Source organism: Pinus tabuliformis, chromosome 7 (assembly GCF_031772625.1).
Source record: "Pinus tabuliformis cultivar Carrire ecotype Pingquan chromosome 7, CPIR1, whole genome shotgun sequence".
NCBI classification, from domain to species: domain Eukaryota; kingdom Viridiplantae; phylum Streptophyta; class Pinopsida; order Pinales; family Pinaceae; genus Pinus; species Pinus tabuliformis.
The window spans coordinates 1,260,835,602-1,260,841,383 of NC_142293.1; the positions used below are offsets into that span (position 1 = coordinate 1,260,835,602).

Here is a 5,782-nt window from a genome sequence, read left to right on the forward strand (position 1 = left end):
ACACTTAACAGTTTCCAGCGAATCTAAACCTAATGACATGCATTCTGCGTGAATTTCACTTCCCACTTAACAGTTTGCAGCGAATCTAAACCTAATGACATGCTATCAAATTCATGTTCAAACGAACCGAACGGAATTGCAGAAAGCAAGGTACTCTGTCATTGCAGAGGGATTTAACGATTAATTTTCAGAATGATTTAACGATTAATTTTCATTCTGAATGTTGAAAAGCTCACGCATCTGTTTAGCGGTTTTCCCTTTCAACATATCGGCAATAGTTTGACTCATCAAGTCCAAAAGATTTGTGACCACCAGGTAGTGGGCAGCCTTTGTAACTTCAAACAGTATGGCGCGATCTTCTACAAGAGCTTTCACGAACTCCTCATCCCACGTTTTGACGGCATCAAGCGATACAGTTGGGGCATCAAGAACATGGTATCTGCAATATTGAATAACGGGACGCAGAATCTTGGCAGAAACGAGAGGCAGAGGAATGGTAATGTTGGTGCCCAAGTCCCCCATCATTCTCTTTATGATGCCTGAAGTCGATGCCACCTCTATTTTCACCTCAAATATTTTGCCATCGCAGCTCTGCAATTTCACAATATCGTTGTTATTATTATTGCATACTTCCTCGGCCATCGGCGTGGCTGATTGATCCATGATCTGAGCAAGTGGACAGATAGGCACGATGAAGTGAAAAAGATTGGATTGCTCTGAGATTGGGATGAAGTGAAAAAGATTGGATGATAGTAGCGAGATTTTGTTACAATATTTATATAGGGAGAGGAATTCATATGAATGGAAAAAGTAACGATCACGGCTGGTACTCTTCCATATTTGCGGCCGACACAGGTGGCTGCTATGTAACGGCAGTTATTTACGCCCCTTGGGTTACTATGAGATCAATCTGTTAGGAGTCAGGACCGCAGCTAATTTTTGGTTGCTGCGCTGGTTTGTTTCCATAGTTCCGAAGGAGGGTAATCTTCTCAACCGGATTCAAATTGGTCCTATGATTTTGACTCCTTGATATATGGGTAAAAGGTGCATATTCTCTTAGTGGGAACTTTTTTTGGGTCATTCCATAAGGAAATCGTAAATTTGACTTGGTGAAAGAGTCAAAGCTATTAAGTTCAAGGTGATGGTTTTGGTGCTTTATGATATTAGAGTGCATGAATTATATGTGATAAAGTCTTTTAAAAGGTTTAAAAGTCTGGAGAATTCACCATTGTAATGTGTTGCAGAGTACATTAGACTCATGGTTTATGCATATAGTTTTGGTGGAGAGTGGTATTAGAGTCAATGGATTACATGTTATGGAGTCTTTAAAAAGAGTTAGGGATTTCCCATTGTAATTTGTCGTAGAGGGCACATGATTGCATTTAAGCCATATAATAATAATAATAGTAGCTAGTTTTTCTCAGTTTGGGTTTTCCAGGTGTTGCTTCATGCCAAAGCATGCTTTCATTTAAGTCATAGGGATCTCTAGTTGAAATATGTTTTATGGGTTATTGTTGCTATAATAATTTTCTCTCACATTATCTTTAATAATGATAATAATAATAAATCTATTAGCTCGTTTTTTTGAGTTTACCTTTTCAAGGTTGAAATCTGTTTAATGTGTTATTGTTGTTATAATTATCTTCTGTCACATTATATTTATTTCTAACACTTGAGTGAAACCTATTCACATATCATAATAGCCTGATCGACATTGTCTTTGAAATCCTTGCTAGATTGAACAACACCTTAGTCAACACTCAAGACACCCAAGTCTTGTGATTGACGTTTCCTTTGGAATCATTACTATATTTAGTTTTAATTGATTCATATAATATTTATTTAATTTTGTAAGAGGTTAAATATTCTACAATTTCCATTTATTATAGATGATTGTTTTTAATGTAAATTTGATTTCTTTGAATTCCACAAATTATGTTAAATGGGAAACTTCCTCCTTATCACTCTCTTCTCCATCAACCTATGTGATGTTTCAAGATTTATATTGGTGGGATGATATAGGGAAGTTGTTTTGTTGAGATCCCATGGGAAATGATCATGTTACCAAACCTATAGCCAATATAAGCATCTATAGTGGCAAAGCATGGCATTACCAAGATTAAAGGATATCCTACCATAAAAGACTTGGATTGAAGGACCATGAAGTCAGTGGGATATCCCCATGAATATACTATGATCACTACATCTTCCAAGATTACTTCTAGTTTGATAGTTGATCTATCAACAAGTTATAGCACTATGGGGGTCTTCCTGAGATCTAAAAGTCCAAGAGATTTCATGGTTTCATGAATCATAACATTGATGGAATCCCTAAGGTCAATCGACGTGATTGAGATGAGAGTATGGTTGATCTGCACATTAACTACTAGGCTCCTAGGGTTTGAGTATTTTGTCATGAGAACTCCCCCATCAGAAGGTATGATAGCTTTCCCATAACGTGAACAGTTTGAGGATCCTTTCCTTTTCTATTGGGCTTCCTTAGAAACAACTCCCTTACCAATTTCGACTAAGTAGCGATATCCTTGATTTCTTGGAATAATGATATGCCAACACACATATTTGTAAGCTCACCTTGAAGATCAAATTCAGGATGACTAATTTGTTTCTCTAGGTACAATATTTCTAGGTAAGGAGGAACCCATGGTTCTTGGTGAACTTGGCTTATTCTTGAGGTATCTAGAGACTGAACCAGTTCCATTTCTTTATTTAGAATTTCCTCCTTGAGATCTTCAATATGTATAATAGGATGTTCTTTGTTTAAGGTCTTCTATAATCTCAAGTGAATATCATGGCAATCTAAGGAAGAGAAGGAGTAAGTTGGGTAAGTTGTAAGCCCACTACCATGGCCTAGTTGGGATGCCTTACCATTATTGGGGATATAAACTGGGTAAGCAAGTAGTTGTGGTCGAAGAGGGATGATGTCAATGGTTGCATTGGTGTAGAGGGAAAATTTTGTACATGAGTTTGAATTATGGCCTATCGAGGCCCTCCAAAATTGGGATTCATCAACCCTTGTTTCCAATCTCACACTACTAAATATTGACCCAATTTACGATGACACTTTGTCATTTTTGCAAAGATGTTTCGTCACTATAACGAAAAAGAAGATTTGAGGAAACATCGTTTTCAGTGCAGTTGTAATTTCAACATCTTCTTTTTCATCAAAATTATGATGATAATAATCATCAACTCTCTGAAATCTGTTCATTGAATATACTCATTGACATTTTGTTGAAAGTTTGATAAATGCTCCTATATATTTGTTGCAAACCATCGTCAGATGACCTCCTGAAAGTCAACTTTTTCTGAAAATTTTCCCATTGTGACAACATACTATGTTGTCAAAAATTGCATTAGAAGATTGTCGTCAGTGAGAATTTTACGGAAATATTTTCTGACAAATTTGCGATCGTTATGATGTTTGTGTTGTCCAAATGTGAGTCGGAAGATCGACAATGCTGCAAAATTTTCGGGAAGATATTACGACAAACCTACCATGGTTGCGATGTTTCTACCATCAGAAAGGGGGTCGAAAGAATGATGTCATCATAGATTTTTTAAAATATATTACAACAAACCTCCCATAGTTGCAACGTTTGTGCCGTCGGAATGGGTGTTCGAAGGCTAACACTAGGACATTGGAAGGCCAAGGGAATTTTGAAGGAAACGACAGTATAAGACCGACATATTGGAAATTAATAAAAAATGAACGAGATTCCATCTAGATATTCTGAGGCTCTAAATAAAACTCTTTGTTAACTTAGGGACATATAAGATTAAATGTAGTTCAAAACATCACCTAATGTATAGTGGAATGGAGTTTTTTAGAGAATAAAAAAAGGTCCCATATAGTCCTTGATGCCAACATTGTTGTTAAAGTTTATGAAAATACTTATAAGAATGGTCCTCCACCAAAAAACAAAAAAAAAAAAATTGCCTCTAATGTTATTTTTTAGAATGATTTACACAAACTGCTTCAAAATGACACTTTAAGGGAGTAACTAGAATGAGATTATTCACGACCATAAAAATTACCCCATAAAAGTTTGAAATTCAATGAGTGCATAATCCCCTCCCTGTAATTGATTTCTAAGATAGTGGAATATATGGTGAGAGGAAAAGGGTGGGCTTTACAATCAATCGTAGTCACTTTGAAAATAATGGGGAATTAAGATATCATTATACCTAACAAGCCCTTGTCAATATTGAAGTTGAGGCATAGATACATGGAAACCAACCTTTATATGATAACTCTTTTATTTGAGTAAGGGAACAACAACTATAACTTAAGGTTGTAGTAGCGGTTCCATAAAATAATCCCTTGTATCTTGTTGGAGTGACTATGTGTTAAAGTTGCAACAATTGATGCTTAAGGCTGCATGAGCTATGACTTGGGGATGTAGCATCTGCTACTTGGAATAATATATATATATATATATATATATATATATATATATATATATATATATATATATATATATATACAAGAAAACATATATATTAAGATATCATTATACCTGAAAAATTCCTTTTCAATATTGAAGCTGAGGCATAGATACACAGAAACAACATTTATACAATAATTCTTTTATTTTAGTAAGGGAATAGCAGTTGTAAATTAAGGCTGCAACAATGGTTCCATAAATAAGTTACTTGTATCCAAGTGCAACAATTGTGTGTTAAAGTTGCAACATTTGTGGCTTGAGGTTGTAGGAGTTGCGACTTAGGGATGCAACATCTACGACTTAGAATAAAATAGTGTATATATATATATATATATATATATGTATATATATATATATATATATATATATATATATATATATATATATATATATATATATATATATATATATATATATATATATATATATCCAAAAGAAAATTTCAACCAATATAACATGAAAGAGCAGTAGAGATAACCATGAGACAAAGATAAGAGACAAAAAAATTAGGCTTGAGGACAAGGAAAAACCCATAAGGAGAAAACCCAAAAATCTTTCGTTACGAGAGAGAGAGAATTCAAAATTCATGAATATGTCAGAAACAACAACATCACAACAATAGCCAAACCAATAACTAAGAACAAGATCAAGTGCCAAGCCCTCCTTTTGAATTTTGGCCCCCTTCTTTTGCTTGTAACTATGTTGGATCATATATAAACAAGAAACCAATATATGTACAAATGAGGAGAGGAGGTCTCCTTTATAGTCTTCAAAGGGGGTCGAATGGGTGCCTCTTAGGGGCACAACCGACTTGAACAATACGAAGCCAACTTAAGTAATTTGGAGGCATAAATTCAAATTCAACTTTTTTTTCTTTTCATGATGAAAATAGCGACCATGGCTACCATATTTCCAACATTATTATGGACAAGAGGGAGACAATCTTTGTTGGAGGATCATTGTTAGATACTAGGATTTACTCTTGTAAAGAGGATATTGGAGATGATCTCACTATAGCATATCTTCATCATCTTGTGTTAGAGATGTAAGGAGAACAGTACACTTCTCTCTCTCTCTCTCTTTCTCTCTCTCTCTCACATATTTTTACTTTTTCTCTTGTCTTGGAGGTGTTACCACTCAAACCGGTAGGGGGCCTAAAAGGGGTTCCTAAGAGGGAAACTGTTAGGTCAAGGGCAACGGTGGAGGCTTAGCCCACTGTCACCACAGCTAAGTCTCCTTTCCCTTTACAGACTTTCAACGATGGGAGGTGTCCTGGTAGTGTAGGAATCACTTTGTAAAGTAGATGTCAATGGATA

The 5,782-nt window shown here is 35.3% G+C and overlaps 1 pseudogene; it reads right to left on the bottom strand.

The window, feature by feature from the left end:
• Window positions 1-204: 204 nt before the first annotated feature.
• Window positions 205-663, bottom strand: LOC149251996 (uncharacterized; annotated as a pseudogene).
• Between the last annotated feature and the right edge of the window lie 5,119 nt (window positions 664-5,782).